Consider the following 22277-nt stretch of genomic DNA (forward strand, 5'->3'; position numbering starts at 1 on the left):
AAAGAGCTACATCAGGGTATTAGAGCAGCAGACTTAGGGCCCTTCTAAAGAGAAGGGCTCTATGTAACTATATAGGTCACATGTCTACAAAGGCAGACATGGAAACCATAGAATCTGCTTAGGTGTGTTGTGGGGTGGGGAAGATATTCCCAGAAGTAGTAGTTACTAGGCAGAGGAAAAATGAAAAAGAAGAAAAGAGCCCAGTACACTGTACATGTGTCATCACCTTTTTAAAAAAAATTCAATCTGTTTTAATTAGTTATACATGACAGTAAATGCATTTGTGCACTCTGATATATCATACAAATATAATAATATATATAAAAATATATAATAGATGGGATATAATTTCTCATTTTTCTGATGTACATGTTGCAGAATCATATTGGTCATGAATTAACATATGTACATACAGTAATAATGTTTTTTTCATTCTATCTTTCATATCCCCACATCCTCAAAAAATATCACTAGTTTTAGATGACTTCTTCCATTTCTTCTAATACCTTATTATATTTTAGATCACAGGGCATCACTTGTCAAGGTATCTGATGCAACAACATAGTTTTAATTTATTTATAAACAGGTATAGACTACTATGTTATAAAAACATAAAGCAGTTTTTAAAAAAGAAATGAAAAATGTAAGCCCTAATTTTCATTACATACAAAATTATATTTCATCAAATATAATCACAATATGTAGGTTAAGATTTTAAGTTGAGGTCTATCCCAATGGAGCTTCTTCTGTTGCCACACATCATTGGAAATCCCTCATAGAGTAACTCTGTGGTTTTGCTTTACTCATAGGACTATTTGTTAGACTTGTGGGAAGTAACTACAAGATAATTAATGTTTTTTAAAAGAAGCTATAACAGATAGGTTAAAACATAGAAAACATGGATGTTTGATTAATAGAGACAATCACAATGACTCTTAAAATTTTCTTTTAGACAATCATAATAAAAAGATAGGAGCAAAATACTAATTTCCCATATCAAATACCTATACATACAATTCAAGCTAACACCATATATAAAAATATTTTATTTTTTGGTACTGGGGATTGAACCCAGGCATATTTTATCACTGAGCAACATCCCAAGGCCTTTGTAATTTTGAGACAGGGTTTTGCTTAGTTGCTAAGGCTGACCTTTCAAATCAATGGGGTTACAGGCATGTGCCACCACACCTGGCTAAGAATATTTAAATTTTTATGTGACAAATAAGCTTAGTTTTTATCTGTTAACATAATTTTTATTTGATTGATAACAATATTAAATGCAAACAATTTTTTGTTAAGCAACATTTAATACAAAACTCACAGAAGAGAACCATTCTCACACAAGAATGCTGATGGGAAAGGATGGACAATTTCATCAAGTTAAGATATTTAATTTGTATCCAAAAGGAAGAAATGCTATATTCCCAAAATTAATCTTTAAAATGTCATATGTAGCCAGTTTCAAGTATTTATCCTGAATTTACAATTAAATTTATATGTTTCAATTGAAGAAGCCCACTGATTTCAAATTTTATACAGTATTAGGTTTCAGTCATCAAAATAATCTTAAAATATTCATTGTAATTTGACTGGAACATAATTTGTGCTCTCTGAAGCTCACCTCACCAATACCTGAAATAGTTTACAGCCTTTTCAACCAGACTAGTCATCCTGACGATGTCAAATTGCTATATAAGTTTCTAGACACTCTCAATTTGTGTCTTTATCCCACTGTGAACTGGTAACAATTTACTGTCAATCACCAGCCAGTGCATCACACTTTCTTCATGTACCCTTCTTGTGTCCAGCACCTATGAAGCAAAACTCTTGTACTAGATAGATTTTCACACACCAGGTGGAGATAGACCAAACATAGCAAAGGAATAAATGCAGAATGTGGGAGGAAAACAAAGTAAAAACACCTGGTGAAGCCATTATAAAAACCCCAACCACTGAACTTAGGGAAAAGAATGCCAGATCACTGGGTGAGAGATATTAGTAGCGGCTGCCTATTTTTCACAGTTCATTCTTTTCCTGCTTAATATTAGGCCTCCATGTGATTAATATTAAAAATCTACAACTTTGTCATTTGATAATCCTCATTAGCCCAATAGAACACCTGACTACATTATACTTGGCCCTTTTATTTTCTTGCACATGGACACCAAAGCTCATTTTTCTCCTTAACAAACAACATCATTATAGTTTTCTCCAAATACCTCTGATTTTCTTCAAGTTAGAAATGCAAATTATAAGGGAACAACATAGGAAGGACATTTAGAAGGACCGTGTTTCTAAACAGAGATATTAAACAGTTTGTTGAGGCAGATATATTCATCCACAGTAAGTCTCCTCAGGGACACCTCAGTCTTTCGCATAGCCCTAAGGCACCTTCAGGGAAGTCAGAAAAGTCCCCATCCTTGGGGGTTGCTACTAATGCCAGCTGCCCCAGCTGCAGTAGCACAAATGAAGAATATCTCCATTTTAGCTATAGTTTACATGTAAAGTGTACACTTTGTGTTATATAGAAAATATAATACATGGAGGTGGTAAGGCATACTTGTGGGTTCAAATTATAAATTTCACATTAATAGGCATGGTGCTATTATCTTCAAAATATAACAAAATTTAAAACTTTAATAACAGTACATTACAACTCTCAAGAAAATCCTTTAAGGGATCTGGGGCTGAGAATTAATGCATAATTTGATATTCCATTGATTTGCTGTATCGAAATACAAGCTTTAGTAGACTAACAAACAATCTGTGCATAAGAATTACTAATTCCCAAATGTGCTGGAACAGAGGGGGAAAAAGCCTTGGTTAAGCTAGTTCTCTAAGAGAACACCACTGTCCTAAATTCTTATCATTGGGGCTATTAATGCCATAGCTAGCTTAGGCTGTATAATTAGAAAAGTCTTTCTCAAAATGTCAGTCTTGGGCCTGGGTCCATTTGCATATGTTGTCTTTCTCTTCTACCCATATTAATCTAACCTGCTGAGCAATAACATCTTTAAGCTGTTACTTGTTATGATTAGTGTTTAATATTAAAAATTAGATATATTTTCCTTGTTTCCAAATAAATATGTGTACACTGTGGGAATTTGGGAAAACAAAGATATACAAAAAGGAAGATTTCAAATAACCAGAGAAATTGACTGTCTACAGTTCAGCATACTCTTTTAAAGCCTTTATAGTTTCTTATTTAAAATTGTAAGTTAACAAATTGTGATTACATATATTATGGTTAACAAATTACTGTTGCATATGATATCATGATTAGTGACTACAGTATGAAGTAAAGCTATTTAATTAGTAAACAATTGTACATAGTTGAGATCAGGATCAAACTTTCTTTTATGTTCAGTTCTAGCTTCTGCTTCCTTTTCTGTTTGGCAGGTTGTATTGTACTTTTGGTATTGTTCATCACTATGCATTTTGCTAGGTTGCTGCATATTCTTTATAAATATGTTTCCCCAACAATATTACAAATTCTCTCCACTCTCCCATATTTTTGTGATTTAAAAACAAAATCCTTCACAGATTGTGGCCACATGTGTCTTAAATGGCTTGACTTTATTGACTATTAATTTAATGAAATATGGTAGGCTCTTTTGAGCTGAAGAATTAGAACTCTGTATCCCCCTCACAACTCATGTCATTTATTATTGCTTCTATTTGCAATTACTCTAGTTTGTTTTAGGAATTCTATGTCCTTTGCATAATATTCATTGTGTTATTTTACTTGTCATTCTGGAAAAGCATTTTAATATTACCCATAATCAACAGTACTGATTATCTTACTTGGACTTTAATGGTAATTTAGCCTTTTGCTATTTACATGCCAGCACGATGCACATTATCCATCTCTTTTGATTTATATTTTGAATTTCAGAAGTAGATAGTTGAATAAATAATAATAGTAGTTCGATTTTTGCTATATCATTAGTTGGTACAAAGTCTCTCACATATTTTCCCTTCAGTTCATAATTCCAGATCTCATTCCCTTGCCCATTCACCGTACACAATCACTTTGCTTTATTATGTGTATTTTGACAAACATGTGACTTTGAAAAACACATTATTTGATGCATGGTTTTTATATTTATTAAAAATGCTATTGTGCTCTAGGTTCTTAAGATCTTTTTGCTCCTGGAGAGGAAAGAGTTTTAAAAATCAATCCAAATAACCAGGGCACATCAAGTTCTTTACAACTTCCTTCTGCAAGGTTATTTCTATCATATCTGTTCTCTTAATGATAGATACCTATTACATCTAAACAGTGTGAGATAGTGTACAAACATAGTGCACAGTGAACTTGGGCCTCCTGCATGAGCCTGTTGGGAAGTTCCCTGCTCTCTACACACTAAGACTGCTGGGCAATAGCATTTAATTTCACTAAATGCTGCCAGATTACATTCCAGAGAGCCTAATCTAGTTATATACCAATTGGTCTCCTCATAAGGACTCCTGTATTCCCTATTTCCTAAATGACTTTATAATCTAATGTTTTCAGTTTTTAAAAATGTGTTCTGTATAAACCTATTCAGTATAAATCTATTGGTTATTTCAACTTGCAATTCTTTCACTGCTGTTGAACTTGCATTAATTCATGTATATATTTGCTATTTCCAATCTGTGTAAAGAAACTTAAAGTTTCTTTAAGTCCATCTGGAGATCACCTTTATCTAGGGTGAAACAGAGTATGCTTGAAACTTTTTCCTTATTGTGAGCCATGTTTTCAAATACATCTAATGAACTACCCATCTGTGCCCTGGGGATATATTTGGCCATCCGTGTTGCATATGGAACCCCTATCTGTATCTGGATATGTTTGTGTTCCCTATTCTCTCCCATTAACTTGTACATTTTTATATCTGCACAAGCAACCATTTGGTTTACACTAAATAGCTTTGTAGTATGTCTTAATGTCTAGTTCAATCAATTACCCCTATGTTCACCTTTGGTCAAAATCTGAATGTTCCTGTATACTTTAGAATGAGTTTCTCAAGTTCTTCAATAAAACTTGATAGTACTTCCTTGATCTGCATTTAGCTTGCAAAACAACTTGAAAATGAGCCTGCCTTTCTTATTAGAACACAGTTCTTTCTGGTGACATTTATGGGTAGAAACAGCAATTCTCGTGTGCTGCCCCTGGCCTTTTAGTTTCTTAATCCCCTAGAAGATAAAAGGTGATTTTATTTTATTGGGGGTGGGGAATAACAAAGGGTAGTGTTGACATAGTTCCTCCCCTTTTTCCTTAGAGAGGAGAAAGCCTAAAGAGAGCAGGGGATCTCCTCCTCCACACTGAAACAGGAATCTGAACAGGCCCTACATTAAGAAGATGGATTCCTTCAGCATTGTTGGCCTCCATCCACTGACTTTTTTCTCAGAACTTGATTGAAGGAGAGTTTGCTATTTATTGAGTTTCTTTCAAAACAAGTAATTTTGGGTACAGTCTCAGAGAACATTGACAAATGAAACGGGATGTGGAATTTCAGGCAGAAGCAACACAAGGGAGCCTTTTGGGTGGGAGCAGATTGTCTGGACCTTTAACATGTTGCCAAGGTGCTTTTCTTTTGGTGATTTCTAGAGGCTTATGCTGTCCGGGCAGGATTTTAATGTTCTGTGACAGCATTAACCATGTATAGTAACTGGCCACACAGCATTTTAAGCTTTGTGAATGCCAGGAACTAAAGATGGCTTTGTCTACAGCTGACTTCTATTTCTATAGGTCCCCTTAGACCTTGGCAAAAACATGTGGGTGGCTTCACAAATAACAGCTGCCATTAACAAGTGGAGTCAGTTGCAAGATTAGGGCAGCTGCAGGCTTCTTCAGAGCTGTTTCTTAGTAGGATGAGCTTGGGCAATGATTATATTGAAGGAAAAGTCTTCAAAGACCTTGACATTAGGAGGGTGGAAAAATATAGGTGATATTACTAGATTTTTTTTTTCAGCCAGATCTGAAAGTGGGGACTAAAAATTCTGATGTAGCTTATTTTTGCATGTTTTATTCAAAAATTTGGCTTTATTTTAGTAGTGATATGTAATTTAATAAAAAGAAAAAATTTTACACTCAAGAAAAAGTACATCTGAATGATCATATAAGGAGTAGAAAAGAATACTGTAGTCTGATAAGAGGAAGAAAAGTATACAGAAAAAAAAATACTTCAAGTAAACAGCAATGTGAGGTAACTTGGAGAATATTACATGAAGTGACAGCATCGTTAGCTTTTCCTTTCAGGTCTTAGCAAGGTTTACAAGAAAGAAAAAAATTCCCCGTAGGGATCAAAATGTTGAAGACAGAAATTGACAAAGGAAAAAAAGTCTAGGCAGTTGATCTCTGTACAGTTTGATGGGCTCAATGCTACTGCTAACAAGAAATGAGACTGAAAAAATGTCTTCAATAGCAAAATTATATACAGCCTTTTTAAAGAGGGAAACTTTATGGGGAAAGGCTATATCTGTTTTCCTACAGCTGTATGCTCCCCAAAATATAGTGGCTCAGGCTATATCCTAAAGTTACCACTTTCTGGCCCCAGTAATGCACACCTCTTGTGGTGATAATGAAGAGGTGGTAATTTTTCCTGTTTAATGTGTGTGGGTGGGGAATAAGAGTTAACTCTCCTCCCCAGCACACTCCTAATAAGTAGACTGCTGGTAACACTTGGTCATCTATTCTTGACTACTCTTTCTCCTCTACCAGGAATCCGCAAATTTTTACGCCCCCCTTTACAGGTTGAGATTTAATATTTCTGTGATGATTCCAACTCTGTTTATATCTCTGGCTTTTCCACCATTATTGTGATTGTCAGGGAATGGCTACTTCTTTCGTCTTTTAATCTCCCAGTGTTGAAATTTTATGTCTTTTGGTTTAAAAGAGGCTTTTTTTTTTCTATTTGCATGCTATTAAGAGAATTTTTTTAAAGTTCTAATTTTTCTCTGAATTTCTCTCAAAAATAATTTTCAAACTGAACTTTCAAGCTCCTTGTTCAAAGGTGATCTATAGCTGAAATTTTCTATTTTTTTCTTCAATAAATGAGGAGAACTCTAACTATGCTTAGTCATTAATTAATATGGAATTCTGATTGCCTTTAGTCCTACATTTTTTTCCTTTCAAGTATTAGGATCTACTTTCCTAGACCAAATCTCAGTATCCAGGGAACCTGGGAGATGTCTTTGTTAGCCTCAAATGGCCCTGAAACAAATTTATTTGACCAGCTCTTGCTTTTTAACAACATATTGAATACATTTTTTAAAAAAAATAGCCCTTATATAAACTGCTGTTTTTTAGTCTATTTCTACTGTACCTAAGAATGTGGTAGTCATGTAAGTTCCATCTCATTTCCTGTTTATTAGCTCTCAGCAATCTCTGAAACTTTAACTACAGATGATTATAAATTATGGTAAGAGGGAAGGGGCAGAATAGCAGGAGTAGCACTCTATTTTCAAAACCAGCACCACTGAAACAGAGGAATGGTTTTCCATCATTCTCTTCAGTCAAAATTTGTACTTCTAAACTGAAGAGGGAAAGTCCATCTGACCTTCCCTTAAAATAAGTGATAAGGTTTGTTTATAGCTGTGCAGTATGACAAGTCTTAGACTATGTTCTCAATCGAGTTACAGCAGCTAATCACTTAGTAGAAATTTTGTCTAAAATCTATTAGTAGCTATTTTCACCCCCTTTTTATTTTTGTCTTCATAAATCTTTTAATGAGATAGTGGAGAAGGTGAAGAAATTTTATTGCTAGTTATAGACTCTTTTTAATTTCAGTATCTAACATTTATGCTTGATTTATTCTTCCCTAACCTGACTGCAAATTCTTTAGTTCACAACCTAATACAAAATAATTTTGTTCCCTAAAGCAATTAGTCTAGTGTTATGATACTACAGGCATCTACAAATTAGGCAAATGCATGAAAGTTTATATCTAAATTATGAGATAAATAAGAACTAAACATGAATTTACAGTAAAAGTCAAAGTTACTGAGTTTGCTTTAAACTTGTCAGACTCTGACAGATACTGCTGTTTTATTAGACTGAGTCAGTGTGGTTTATAACTGGGGCTATGATTTTTATGACCCTTCTCTTGAGAGCCAGAACCATTATTTTAATAAAATATTTATATGAAACCTCATTGAGCAGCTTGGGGTCTAAATGAATGGTTGTCTATGACAATGAAATGAAATTAACTTTGCTCCACCAGAAAGCATACAATTTCCCCAAGTAAACACTAAAGGACAAGAACTTCGAGATGATGGGGAAGAGTCAGTGGCAAACAAAGAAGCAACACTGAAGTTCTCATGCTGTGGTCTCAGATAACTTCATTTCCTAGAGTTTTTAAATCTAGGATGAAGAGATGACTTTATCTACTTTGGATTGTTTTAAATGCCCATAAAGTCTGTTTGTTGCTAGGAAACACCACTTGGCATATATCACCTAGTGATGGCTCCTTTTTGTGTGAGACTCCTTTAATCCCAGCTTACTCTTAAAGGGTGACACCGTAAGTGACAAGGAACAGCAGGAGCAGGGCAGGGACACCAAAGCAGGTGCTATGGGAAAAGAATGAAGTGTGGGTTTTTGCATTTGAATTTGAGAAAATTACTAAGGATGCCACTGGAAAGCAGTTTCACCCCTGTCGGGACAATGAGCAGTGTCCAAATGCTGGGTTAATCATAGTCATATGGAAGATCTGTACAATGTGAAGAACAATGACCTTCCTTTAGGTAAAAATTTCTCTTTTCTATTCCGTAATTTTAAAGGGAAGGCAGGGATTCAGTTTTTCTGATTTTCCCAGACTTTCAGCACAGGTTTTTGTTTTTTGTTTTTACAAGTTGCAATATATATAATAGAGAGTACTACTAGTTTCAGCCTGATTCATTTGCTTTGCTGTTGAACATTTATAAAAAAAGAAAATCAAACTGTATGTAGAATTTATTTTAGGCACAAAGTGAATGTCATGCTCAATTAAAATAACTGTGGGTAGAATAGAAGAAACTGTGGGGATGAAGGAAGAGAATGGAATTTACATTAGTTAAAAACTTTACTTCATGCCACTCTGTAAGGTGTTTTATTTATTACTAATAATTCTGTAAGTTAAATTTTATTATTCTCATTTTTAGAGATACCAATAAAAAGTTTTGAAGAGGGTAAGGGAATTGTTTAAGATCACACATACTGCCTAGAGCTGCCTGTGTTGGAGTATGTGCCATTCCTTATAGGAGATGTATCATCCCTGATGTGAAAAGGGAAGACATTTGTTTACTAATTAAGCGGTCAGTCTTAGGAGGCCTTAAAAATTGAACAATAAAAACCTGATATGAATCATAAAGAAAGGATATGCCCAGCAATTTAAGGCAAAATAATACACTGAATCAGTACATTAAAAAAAGAGAAATAAAGCCGAACTTTTAAGCAGCACATTGAAAGAACAGAGGGAAAACAGTCAAGAAGTTGTTTTAGTAATTAGACAATGTATAATAAGGATCAGAGTGAGAGTGATAAAGCTGAAAAGGTTGTTTGCTTCCATAATCATCTTTATTGTCCAAATCATTTTGATAGGTAAAGAAATGTTCTGCTCACAAGGTTGGATCCAGAAAGAACTAAAGCCCAATTCTTTGTGCCCTTTTCACATCACCAGTGCTGGTGAGAGAGGCAGTTGAGGCAAAGCTAGTTCTTCATCAGAATAATTAGAAGATGGTACTGGTGATTTTTTTTTTTTTTTGTATATGTGTGTGTGTGTGTGTGTGTGTGTGTGTGTGTGTGAAAACCATCCTGCAGTTAGGAAGGACTTTAAAAATAACAATATACAAATTCTCTCTGCAAAGGCTCTGATAGATGCTTGCTCAGCCTCTGCCTGAGCGTTGATTCCTGTTCTGTGGTGGGGCAGTTCACGGTGTTGTAATGCTTTCATGTTTACACTGAGTCCCACTCTGGTTCCTATGGTTATCACCCTTAATTACATACAACAACTCTAATTAGTTTTCCATTCAAATATTTGTAGACCACTATATCACCCTTAACTATTTTACTTTTTTAGTTTAACATTCTCTGGGGTTAAGGGAGTACTGTTGTAGAGAAGACAGGAATGTACTGGAACCGGGGAATGATACAATCCACCTTCTAGTCCAAGCTCTGGCTCTGTCCCTACCAAAAGCAAATTACAGCTTTATTTTGTCTAAGCAATATTAGTTCAGGCCTTAATCTCTAATACATGTGCTTAGAATTATTTTGTTGTCTCAAAAAATATATTAAAAATGTTAGTGATATGCAAGCATTTTAGAATTTCCCTATTCAAAAGAGCTTGAAGTCTAGAAAGCAAGATGAGTTAATGTTTCACGTAATTTTGATGTAAGTGTGACTCTGAAAAATCCTTTACTTAAGATGGATTCTTGCCCATCTTTTGTCCTAGCAGGTTCTGGATAAGGTTTTCAATATTCATTTCATGATGCTAATATGGTATCCATACTGATCTGTTTGTCTTATGTGACATAATAATACAGAAGTTGAGTTAAACTCCCCTATGAGCTAAAGTTCAAATTGATTATTAAGGGTTGAGGATATAGCTCAGTTGGTAGAGTGCTTCCCTTGCATACACAAGGCTTTGGGTTCGATCTCCAGCAACACACACACCCCCACACACACACACACACACACACACTCAAATACAAAAACAAAATTGAACATTAAATACTTAAGAATAATGCTTAACATTAAAGAACAACCAGCTACCTCAGGTATAGAGAATAAACAAGAATGGGCATGGGAAATAACAATCCTTAACATTACTTTTCTACGCTTAGGTCACCTTTGACACTCTCTCTTCCCATTATTGCTATATACAATATAAGCTCCAAATAAGATAAGAAACCTGATCTTTGAAATCTTTAATCTGATCTTTAATCTCACACAGACCTCCTCATATCAAATCCAATGTCCCTTCTACCACATCATTTTCCTGAATATAACTAACAGCCATAGAAACTATATATTGGGACATAGGGTGACCAACTGTCTGGATTTCCCTGGTCAAGAGATTTCCTGAGATGCAGGACTTTAGTACTGAAAAAGAGATTCTATAGTGAACCCGGATGTTTGGCTACATTGATGAGGTGAAATGGTGTCTTGAACTACAAATAAGCATTTGTATTCAATGAAAGAAATCACAGCAGGTATAATAGGATTAGAAAATCATAATTATTCAATGTTGATGCAATAATGAATCTAAGCAACTAGATAATGGTTTAATTACACCTATTAGAATGAAAGGTTGACAGAAAACTTAATGGATAGGGAGTTAACACAGGAATCATTGATTAATTTTAATATCACTAAAAGTGTTATTTCCAGATATTTCTACATGACACAATTAAAAATGTTGAGTAGGATCTAATAAAGTTTTAAGATCTAATTAATGCAATTCATAGGCAGGTAATGCAAGATGAAAGTATAGGATATTATGACAAATGGCACCATAGAGGTTCAGTTTGAAAAATCCCAAAATAAAATGCTTTATAGAACATAGGACCAGTTTCTTCAAACATATGGCAAGGGAAAAATAAAATAAAAAAGAGTCACACTAATCAATTGCCTTGTTTGGACATTGACTGAAACAAACCAACTCTTGACAGTTTTTAATTGATTGGGAAAATTAGAAATTTTTATTTACATTATTAAAGATAGTTATGATGTAAAGTTATATTTTTAAAAGTCTCTGGTAGAAGTATGTGTTGAGATGCATTTATGGGTGAAAAAGTAATATCTGTTTTCTTTAAAGTACACATACATAAACAAAGATGTTGTGTCTACTGAAAAACTAAAAAAATTTTAAAATTCTCTCTCTCTCTCTCTCTCTCTCTCTCTCTCTCTGTCTCTCTTTTAAAAAAAAAGTACACATGCATATAGAAATGGATGACATTGGAGAAGATAATGCTAAGTGAAGTTAGCCAATCCCCAAAAAACAAATGCCGAATGTTTTCTCTGACATAAGGAAGTGGACTCATAGTGGAGTAGGGAGGGGGAACATGGGAGGAATAAATGAATTCTAGATAGGGCAGAGGGGTGGGAGGAAAGGGAGGGGGCAGGGGATTAGCAAGGATGGTGGAATATGATAGACATCATTATCCAAAGTAAATATATGAAGACATGAATTGATGTGAACATACTTTATACACAGAGGTATGAAGAATTATTCTATATGTGTAATAAGAATTATGATGCATTCCGCTGTCATGTATTTAAAAAATAAAACCAATAAAAATACTTAACAATAATTAAATAAATGAAATGTACTACAGTGGATTATTCTACTCCATATTTTTTAAATGTTTTAAAATTTCCAAATGTTAAGAAAAAGTCACGTCATATAGATAAGCATAAGATAAAGGGAAATGAAAAAGAATACACTGTCAGGAATGTGGGCCTGGGAAACTGACACTGCCAACATTAAGGGGAAAATGGAAAAGCAAAGAGAGCTAAGGGGGCAGGTCCAGGTGTTCACAGAGAAGTCTCATACAGATGGATGTGGAGTGTGTTTGCATATGCGTTTATCTAAGTATGGAGTACTGTAGAATATTTAACATATCCACAATGATAATATCTCTGTATCCTGGAATTAAAACTGATTATTAATTTTATCTGTATATGTCTGTACCTCATCACATTTCAACAACATGCATATTTTCATACAATAATAGGAAACAAAAACCAAATGTATATGAAATATATTCAGTTGCTATAACTTGTAGCTTTGTCACATTTGCTATAGTTGGTATAATTATAGCACATTAACTCTGGGGTGAAACCCTTCCAATAAGAGAATCTGAAAACAAATAATCTCTTTGAAGTGACAGATTGAATAGATCAAGAAAGAACTTCTAGCTACACACTTCACATAGTCTCATTCACCAGCTGATTACTGATTTTTTTCTAATGACACTTTACAGTGCCTATTGGCACTCAGTTTAGATACAATGAGAATACATGACAGGGCAGTAAAGTTATTTATTTTACCCACTATAGAAAAATGTAACAAGCTACTCTTTGTATATGCTACTCTCTGTATATAAATATAGAAAAATGTAAGTCTTTTAAACTACCATCCAGAGGAATGTTCCTAGAAAGATTTTTTTTATGGGCATGTAAAATTATATGGGATTTTGTCTTAAAATAATCTTTTGGAGTTCTAAGTTCATTTAAATAATTCTCATTCAAGTTTCCTTTCCACTCAATGTCAGGCCAGACTGAACTTCGGGCACTTGTGTAATACTGTTGTTCTGAAGCAGTAGGTTGAATGATGCATTTCCTTCTCCCTGAGGACAATGTCCTTGTAACCACGCTTTGTGGTTATTTTACCAATCCTAGCTTTTTTTTTTTTTTTTTTTTTTTTGGCCAGTAAATGAAGAGGAGTGGATAATTCTACTTGTTCTCAATTTTCTTCCAGTGTATCTTATTTTTGTTATTGTTAAAGAAACTAACTTTACCTTGCCAAAGAGCTATATCTCCAACACCTAGCACAATGCTGAGTACATATTATGAATGAAAGAACAAAATGCTGAATTAATAAATGTACAGTATTAATCACTCGATACAACTAAAATCTATTCACACAATAGAAACTAATTTTTGAGTATGTTGTCAAGTTTCCAGCTATTCTTACACACCCCTTTATTCCATTTTAAAATAGCACAACTCTTTGTTTATATTTTTTTGTCACTAGCATGCCACAGACTAGAATTCTTACCAGGAAACAGCTATGAAATAATTATGTACCACAGAGTACTAATTTAGGCTACTGCATGTCTAAAGTAATTTTTTTTTTGTCTTTTTGTCTTATTTATTTATTTGGTGCCAGGAATTAAACCCAGAGCCTCATGCATGTGAGGCAAGTGCTCTGTCACTGAACTACATTCCCCAATCGTAGGATAGCAATTACTACCACAAAGATTATTTTATACCATCACATGCAGGTCCAAATTCTTACAAGTATTAAGAAAATTTGGGCTTGAAACTAATCATTTTATAGTCAATCTTGAAGTTTCTGGTCTGATGTTTTTCTTTAGGATATCCAAAGGAAAAAGGTAAAATGTTAATTTCTGTATAATTTTATAAAGAGTAGATAAAAATGGCTGACTTTAATTCTATAAACAAATTATGTCTTGGGAATAGGTATCCCTAGACACCAGTGATGAATATCATATGAAAAATTTTCCTTGATTTGATGATTGTAAAAATAAATAATTGATATGTGTCACAAAAAGAATTCTAATTCTAAACCTAGATTTATAATGATCTAGCTTTGAATCAATGTTCTTAATGTAATTTTCCCCAAATGAACATACTTTGTGAAATTCTCTTCTTAAAAATAGGAACCTGAATTTTTGCTCATGTAAATGCAAACCATTTATAAATTTTATTTTTAAGCAGTTTTATTTGACCTTCCAAATTCATTCTAATAACTTGTTTTGAGGTAGAACACAAGAAACACTGAAGTAAAATTTAAAAGTATACAATTAGGAAAATAATACAATTAGGAAAGCATAAAAATTTGCTGTCTTCTCCTCTAACTACCTCTTCAGTTTGGGACAAAATTTTTACCAGTATAATGCATACAACCATCTCTATCCAAAGCTTCAGTTATTAGATATAAGTTTCTTTTTTTTAAATTGCTTTTATTTTTAAAATACATGACAGTGGAATGTATCACAATTCTTATTATACATATAGAACACAATTTTTTATATTTCTGTATATAAAGAATGTTCATACCAATTCATGTCTTCATACATGTACTTTGGATAATGATGTCCATCACATTCTACCATCATTGTTAACCCCTCCCTCCCGTCCCCTCCCACCCCTCTATTAAATACAAATTTCCAATAAAAATTTTTTGTTATGGAATTCAGTATGTAACTCTGCTATTGACTTGGAACATACATTTTCTATGGTTTGTGATATTTTTCCTAGAGGCACCATTCACCATTTTTTTTTGTACTACTGTATACTAAAGTAATACAGCAAACTATCTTTCAATTAGTGTTAAAAAACAAAATGACTCAAAAATGCTTTGTAAGGTAATTATGTAATCATTTTAAAAGACATCCTCTAATTTCACTATAATGAGTCATGATTAGTAAGAAAAAGAACAATTTTGTACCTTTAACTTAGTTCAAATGTTCCACTAGCATTTGTTGAAAGGGTACTAAGGAGCTTCCTTCTTCGTTTCATTTGGTAGATGTGGTCATATTTTAGAGCTAAAAAATAAGCAGAACATATTCGCTTAAGAACACATATATCACAAGGAATTGGTAAAGAGTAGTTTATATTTTGGATAAAAGAAAAGTATGACTCAGTGATAGGTGAAAAACTCTGAAATCAGTGTATGTTACTAATTTACTCTCTATGGGGACAGAGCAAATGAAGGTTTTGTCCCTTTTCAGGGAAAGGGACAACCAGAAAATGTCTCTTAGTAGATACAAGGTCAGCATTCATGAAATCAGTTCCTTCTTTCCTACACCTTAAAAGACAAACAACAATAACACAAAACAATAAACTTTTTCTAGTAAAGTTCTATTTTCTAAAATAGTATTAAAATCATGTAACACTTACATTCATAAAACATTCATTTCCACTTTTGTTTATTTCATTTATTTTCTTTAGTATTTGTTGGGGAAGGATGCCCTCAGGCACTTTCATTACTCAATTAACTAATATTCAACTAGCATCCACTAAAATGTGAAAATATCGACATATTTGAAAAAACAGCCTAACAACATATTCTATTTAAAACCATACTCACCATTCTTGAGATGTTAAAAATTTCTATTCTGTGCAAAACTGAAAATGGCATACCTAAAAATGAGAGAAGCATGTGGGCCAATCTGGCTTATGGCAAGTACTTTTCCACTGTGTGAATATAAACTGCATTAAAGTCAGTCAGCTTTTGTTTTGGAAGACTGTGCAGCTTCCAAAACAGCCAGGTTTTAGCTGTCCTAGTTTTGCTGACAAAAGTGAAATTCATATTATGAATGTAAGGGGAAAACAAAGGATTCAAAGACTGTAATAGTGTTAAAAGGACAGTTTTAATTTAGAGAAAACCTGCTGCGGAGAGGGCAGGGAAGCACAGCAGCAGGAGGAGGGCGAAGGGTAGCTGAGGTCAGGGCCTGTCTCCAATCTGCACCTCCTCCCACTCAGGCGTAATGAAGGAGGAAAATGTGTTTTCAGGATTATGTTCCCTCCTCTAGATATTATTAAATGTTTCACATCTAAATGCTAAAAAGCCAACAAAACATTAACACAGAGTGATACAAGAACATTCAAATATCTAGGAGGCATATATTTTTAATTTAGCTGGTAGTTAGAATTTTAAAAACCTGTCAACACAAAATTGCTAAAGTCAGTGTAATTCAATTATTAAATTAAACTCCTTGTGTACGTAAGACGGGGTTAGAAAAACAAGGTGAAGAAACCAACTAGAATGGCATGCATGCCATTTTTTAATACGTATATTTTCAAGGAAAAGTATTTGTGGTTCCTGAATATTAAGAATGACTTGAAAATCATTCACTTCAAAAGTTTTTAATCATGTTTTACTATCATTGAATAAATATATGAAAAGTTCAAATTCTAATTTTATTTTCACCACTTACACTCATTAAATCCAATTAGAATAGGTTTGGTTTTGTTTAGTACAAGAAAATGAATGAATTCTGACTTTAGTAACATTATGAACAAAAATAAACCTGGGATGTTTGGAAAAAAATATGTATATAAATAGTCATTTTTATAATACTTCAAAAATCTAGTCACAACCATTTCATTAAGGGAAGTCTTCCAAATGTAACTATATTCCTTGGCTATACTGAAAACTTTAAATATGAATTAATGCATTGAGATTTCCAAATTAAGTATAACAAACCTCCATCTGTCTAGAATGTTTTTAAAAACATAGTGAAGAGCTATATCTCAAATTCATTCATGAAGCACAAATTCTTATTTATGAGACATGCAAAAGAGGTGACTAGTTAATGATGGAGTTTTTTTAAAGGATTTAAACATAAGCAGAATGAAATTGAAAAAAATGTGTAAGTTACACATTTCTAATTTTTCTTTCCTCTTGATAATAATTTGCAGGAAACTATTCTACAGGGAAGGCTGCCTTTGGTTAGAATGAGGAGGAAGATTTCGGTTATAGCTTTGTCACTAGTTTTTTGTGTGCTCTTGGGCAGCTCACATCCCTTTTTTGAATAATTGGGTGATTGGATTTGATCATTAGTGTTGCTTTATTCACCACCTCTAAGTCTTCAGTGACTGAACAATAGATGATTGGTTTATAAAAATGAGGGATAAAAGCACTTCTCCCAATATTTTTGTCAGTAATAAATTCAGAAAACAGGTAATTTTATATAAGGAACTGTTATTTGCTTACAAGTGAAGAATGCTTGAACTCTGAATAGCTGCCGTAAGCAAATTAAATCTTTCAAGACCTTTTAAATGCTGTTTCAAATGTTTATAGGAGATTGCAAATAATTTCAGTTTGATTGCAGAACTCTCCAGCAACTACCATCAAACAACATTCAATATGACCACTTACTTTCAAATGAACTAAATATCAAGCCAGTAACTTTATTTTTACTTTTAAATACCATGGACGTAGTAGTTCTAAATGAAGATTCTTCTTTTAATTGGTTGGAAATATACATGTATCTATAAAAGCAATTTTTAACAACAATGAGGAAACAAATGGTAAGAAATTATAATTTTTTAGCTCTTAACTAGCTATTAACTTTAAAATTCCCTTCACTTTTTTTAAGCCAATAGTAAATTAGCAGAATCACAAAATCATATTCCCTAGAATATCCCTTTCCCCATGATTTAGGAATGTCAAAATCTTAGTGCGGCACCTCTGCATGGAGCTTATGACATTTGGAAGTGTCTTTTATCCCCAGAAATTAAAAATATTCTGGATAATAATGATCACCACGAATTTTGTTTTCTACTGTTCAGGGAAAAGACACTATAGTAATTGAATTAGATAGAGAGTGTCATTCTCAAGGACCTAAGGAGTTAGGCTTATGAAAAACAATGTTATAAACATAACTTCAGTCAAATTTAATGAACTTGAAAAAGAGAATACAATGTGCATTTCTGATCTAATGTTTATTTCTGAAACTTCTTTATGTCCTGCTATTTGCTTTGAAAATATGAAAGACATTAAAGCATTCTTCAGAAGAACGTGGTAGGGTTAGAGGACAAAAACTACAGTTATATGCCATGAGTATTAGAAAATGTGTAACTACTGAATTTTAAAAATTGGCAGCCAAAACATCTGCAGAGAGAGCCTGTCCATAGATCCTTGTTTGAGAAAGGCAAATCCACATTGGCAAAGCCCTGCTTTCTGCCAAGTACTATACCAGATTCACTCACAACGAGTAGCTCATTTCCCCCTCATTATTAACCCTGTCAGAAACATTTTCTGAGGTCAAATTTAAACCTCCAGGAAAGGTTTATAATAGCCTCATTCTATCTCCAAGGTTGCCAAGCTCTCAAGTCATGATATCCTAAGAAACACAGAACTGAGCTAGTATTGACCAAAGCTTTCAGTAGAGGGAGGTGGGGGAAACTTTTTTTTTTTTCTTTTTCTTCTTCTTCTTCTCTGTAGTTTGGTCTTCTGAAACCTTATCTTTTGGGTTTTGCTTTTCTTGGGCTTCTGATTTCTTTCCCACAGGGCTACCATGTTTGAAGCTATGTCCTATTTTGCAGAGTTGTGAACCACCACCAAGGTTGGGCTTAGGAGAGATGAAGACTGTTAGACCTCCCTCTAATGTGACTGTTTTTACACTGAACTCTGATATATTATACAGTTCTCTGAAGAAACAGAACCAAGAGGACAGGAAGGGAAAGTGGGAGGGAGAGTAAGGTTGGTGCACACATGTTGAGGAATTGGTGCACTGGATTATGGAGGCCGAAAAGCCCCATTTTCTGCCATGGAAAAGCTGGTGGTGTAATTCCAGTCCAAGCCCAACAGCCTGAGAACTAGGTGAGTGCCCCATACAATCCCAGGTCAAAGGTAGGCGAAGACTGATATTCCAGCTCAACAGGCAAATAGGAAAATAACAAGGAGTGGGGAGTCCTTCCTCCACCTTTATGTTATACTCAAGCCATCAACAGATTGGATGATGATCTACCCACACTGAGGAGGACAATTTAATTCACAGAATCCATCAATTTGAATGTTAATTTCATCTAGTAACAAACTCACAGACACACTCTGAAAGAGTATTCAATTGAGGATCCTGTTTTGCCATCAAGTTGACACACAAAATTAACCATGACATAGGCCAAATGTTAATATGATGTTCAAAATACCAGAAATGCTGAAACTTCCAACAGCTGTCTATGAGTAATGAAAGTTACCAAGGTTTAAAATAGAGATTCATCCCTTATATGTAGTAATTAAAGGTACACCTGTAAATGAAATCAACTGTGGAGAGAGTTTAAAATAGTATTTCTTAGACTTAGCTGCTTATTAGAATCACTGTGGGTAGGACAAAAGAGATAAAATAGGCAGAAAGGGGGAAAGGGTAGCAAAAAGACCATAACTATAAATCTAAAAGCCCCATGATCATATTTATTACCCAGACCCATTTTTATCTCAAGGCCAGTTACTCCCAAATTTAAGAAATCTGCAAATCTCAGAGTTACTGTAAATTCATCCTCTATGGAAATTGCCTCATTTCCATTAAAACTTAAGTGCACTGCTAGCCTACATAATGCATTTTCAGATTAGATAAAACAAAGGGAAATGTGTTTGAAGAAACCTACAAAACAGGAATATTCCAAATGTTATCTAGATAGAGGAGACAATGTCATCCTGAAGATCCTGGAAGAATACCAGAACTCCATAAGTATCCTGTGACCTGTGATCAAAGAACTGAGGTCACCAAGCTGATGTTATTCCTATGTACCCTCCCATGTACACCCTAACAAATTTGTTTCTGTTGTTGGTTTTTTGTTTGTTTTTGTACTAAGGATTTAACCCCGGGAAACTCTGCCCCTAGATTAAAGACATAGTCCTTTTTCTGTCTCTTTCTTTTCTTTCTTTTTCTTTTTCTTTTCTTCAGACAGGGTTTTGTTAAATTGCTGAAGCTGACCTCAGACTTGGGATCCTCCTGCCTCAGCCTGCCAAGTTGCTGGCATTACAGGCATGAGCCACTGCACCCAGCTTCAAAAGAAAAGTCCAAGATCTTGACAACAATTGTCACTATGGAAATAGCCCAAACTCTGCTTTAAGAGTGTGTTTCTTCAACCTTTTACTTTCTAAAAAAGCTTTTCCTCTTTACTAGAACCTGACATCCTTATTTTCTCTGATGTGGAGTCTCTGAGCAGAGGTCTCCTCTTACTCTAGAGAGACATTCCAGAGCCTACTTATGACAACTTCATGATTTTAAAGGAAAACAAAATGCAAAAGTTCGGACTCCACATAGACCAAGAAAATCAATCTCTGAGGAAAACATTTGGTCATCAATAGTTTTGGTTTTCATAATTTTTTAATGTTCCATGAAGCTGGAGAGCCACTGAAATAAAATCAGAACTCTCCTCTGATTAATGTATCCTTTAGGAAATCTAATACTTAATAACTATATTGAAGATGATATATAGTCAAATCAAGAGTTAAGATGGTTTAAGTACATGGGGAATAAAGCAAATTGAGATGAAAATATAACAAATTTTCTTGAATTTATAAGTAATAGTAGTTGCATGAGGATTTGGATTTATGAAGAGTCTATTAAAATGAGATTTTATCCACTTTTATATGTATAACTGTAATGCTCTAATTAATCATCATCATCATCATCATCACCCCAGAAGATCCCAGAAGAGAGATAAGTAGTATAGAGAAGCAGAACAGGGAGAGGGAGGAGGGAAGGTAAAGGAAAGGACCCAGGGGAGGAGACTGACATATCATGTTTTGTGGATATAGGAGTACGCCATAACAAATCCCACTACTATGTACAGAGAAGATCCAGATTCCAGGAACAAAAATGGACATCAGAAAAGAATGTGTGTCTTCCTTCTGTCAGGGGAAAAAAAGTAGAAAACAAAATTCAAAAGTAGGTGTGAAAAGTTTAAAGAAAGTAACAGCAGTGTTCTAATAGGCTAGCTTTTCTCTCTCAAGGAGAATCTGATACTATTTGTGGAGAGGAAAAAAAAATGAACCTGCCTTTTTTTAATGAATGTTTTTCAGGAAAAGTGACATAATTATTGAAACAACTCAATAAATAGACATTAGTATTGCCACTTTCAGATGAGGAAACAGAGGCAGAAAGAGGTTAAGTAACTCACTCAAAATCATAGGAGCAGAAATGATATTTGAACTGAAGATGTTTGACCTAAACACATACTGAGAGCTGAAGAACTCTCCTGTTTAGAGACTCACTTTGAGCATCACAGAACTCACTCTAATTCTGTGACATATATATATTTTTTAACTTTGCAAAAGGTACTTAGCCTTTTTTCAGACTCATTTATATTATTACTAATATGCAAATAATAATAGAACCTTCCTCAAGGATTTGTTGGGAAGAAAAACGATTTTCCATTGCATATTACATGGGTATTTATAGACTCCTATTATGTGCAAGGCACAGTTCTAAGTACTGGAAGCTGCAGCAATCAATGAAATAGGCAAGTTGTTTTTGTGGAATTTATGTCCTAGAGGAAGAATAAGCAAGTGCACAAATTGTCCATATTGAAGAAGATTTCTCTCATGTCCCAAGGACTTACAAGTACAGACCCATTAAATTCCAGCTATCATCAAGTGATGCTTTCATTTTGCATTGTTAGCCTGTATTAGAAATGGTCTCTTTGTGATATTCATCACAGCATCCAAAAATCACTCACAAAAAGATTTCATGATACTGACTAAAGGGGCTTCCTCTAAATAACTGAAATGAAAATCTGAATCTGATGCTTTTCAAAGGAAGAGAGAGTTGTTATATAATAGTTTCTTTAAATAAGAGAGAAAGATGATCTTGAATAGGGTTTTGGTAAAAGTGACTGATAATAACTAAAAGAAATTTGAGGTAGCTGTATTAATATTCAAAAAAGAAGACATAAAAAGTATCACTGGGGATAAAGTAATGATTTGTAGCAATAATAATAATAATAATTTAGAATGATAAAAGAAACTTTTTACCTAATAGCATAACTTCAAAATTTATAAGGCAAAAATTGAAAAATTTACAAGTGCAAAATGAACATTTTTTAAAAT

At 33.9% G+C, this 22277-nt stretch overlaps 1 non-coding gene across 1 annotated transcript; it reads left to right on the forward strand.

Annotated features, from left to right (window-relative positions):
* Positions 1-718: 718 nt before the first annotated feature.
* LOC113188785 (small nucleolar RNA SNORA18) lies at positions 719-850 on the forward strand. The gene has a single exon (XR_003301583.2). It is a non-coding gene; the product is annotated as a small nucleolar RNA SNORA18 (small nucleolar RNA).
* Positions 851-22277: the final 21427 nt, after the last annotated feature.

Source organism: Urocitellus parryii, chromosome 3, assembly GCF_045843805.1.
Source record: "Urocitellus parryii isolate mUroPar1 chromosome 3, mUroPar1.hap1, whole genome shotgun sequence".
NCBI lineage: Eukaryota > Metazoa > Chordata > Mammalia > Rodentia > Sciuridae > Urocitellus > Urocitellus parryii.